Source organism: Choloepus didactylus, chromosome 5, assembly GCF_015220235.1.
Source record: "Choloepus didactylus isolate mChoDid1 chromosome 5, mChoDid1.pri, whole genome shotgun sequence".
NCBI classification, from domain to species: Eukaryota; Metazoa; Chordata; class Mammalia; order Pilosa; family Megalonychidae; genus Choloepus; species Choloepus didactylus.
In genome coordinates, this window is record NC_051311.1 from 97,461,004 (window position 1) to 97,462,550 (window position 1,547).

At 41.2% G+C, this 1,547-nt stretch overlaps 1 pseudogene; it reads left to right on the forward strand.

Moving 5' to 3' along the window:
* Window positions 1-850: 850 nt before the first annotated feature.
* Window positions 851-1,275, forward strand: LOC119535070 (annotated as a pseudogene).
* Window positions 1,276-1,547: the final 272 nt, after the last annotated feature.

A 1,547-nucleotide genomic window follows, 5' to 3' on the forward strand; every position in this document is an offset into this window, starting at 1 on the left:
AGGCTGCACCTAGGGTCAAACTCAAAGTTTAAGTAGGATTTAGCCAAGAATGAAGGTGGATGGAACTATTTCAAGAAAACAGAACACTGTGACAGATGTTGAGGCAAGAAACAAATGAGCAAATAAAAACGAACAAACAATAAAATAAAATATATCATAGTTCTTCAAGGAACTTCAATGGATATTCTTGCCTGAAGCACAGGTAACAAGGAGGGAAAGGTGAGTTTAAGCTTCTTTAAGAAGTGTGGGGGTTGTATCCTGGCAGATGGAGAGCTGTAGAAGACTTTAAACACGGAGATTTCATTTTATGCTACTGCTTGTTAGCTTGTGTCTTACATATTCTTTTTGCTCTCCATTTCAACTCCTTTGTCCTGATCCCTTAAGACTGTAAGGTAGATAGAGTTTTTCCTTTGCTTGGGGGTAGTGTTTTAATTTTTTAAGTATTTATTCTTTTTAAAAATCTTTTTAAGTACTGCAGTCCTTTGGCGGTCCTGGTTGAATTTCAATATTGTTTAATTTTTGTTTATGATCTAACTTTAAAGTTAAAAAAAAAAAAAAAGGAAATAAAGCCAAGATTCCAAATTAAAACAGGAGTAGACCTTGTTTCCAGGATTGTCTCACTCTAGCTGTGTAACTCTGACCAAGTCATTACACCTTTCCCTTCTCCTTTTTCCTCCTGTAAAAGGAAGAGTTGATTCTCACGTGCCTATCAGCTGTCAGAATCTATGATTCTATAAAATGCAGAAAGTGCTGTGCCACTGGTGGACGTGGTGGGGAGATTGATTCATCTTCACCTGTACAGATCCCTAGCTGACTGAAGTGGGAAGCCAGGAAAGCAAAGCAGTAAAACATGAATGGAAGAATGAATTATTTGGTCACTGAAGAAAAGCTTAATTTTACCAGAGGACCTACAGGGCTGGGCTTCAGCATCATCGGTGGGTCTAATCAGCAGTATGTCTCCCATGACAGTGGCATCTTCGTCAACTGCATCAAAGAAAATGGGCTTACAGCCTTGGATGGTGGCTCCAGGAGGGTGACAAGATCCTCTCAGTGAATGGCCAAGACCTAAAGAATCTGCTGCACCAGGATGATGTAGACTTCTTTTGTAATGCAGGCAATGCTGTGCCCCTGAGAGTGCAGCACAGGTTACAGGTGCAGAATGGACCTGTAAGACACCAAGGTGAAGAGGAGCCAAGTGGCATCCCCATGGCCATGGTACTAGTGCCAGTGTTTGCCCTCACAGTGGTAGGAGCCTGGGCCTTCATGAGATATTGACAACTTTGACAAGCTCGCTTTCCTCCCATGCCCCGATGAAGATACACTTCTCTCATTCTGTCACCCTCCTCCTTTCCATTCTCCTGTATCTTTCCTTCCCTCTGCATAGCCAACACATGATTTAAAGTGACTGATACCCACCCAGAACTTGCTGTTAAAAATCTGCTTGAAATCTTCATATTCTAAGGGAGAATAAAGGTATTGTTTGAAGGAAAGCCAAGGAAACACTGAAAACAAATGAAGAGTTACGTTTTTTACTAGGTCCACCAATA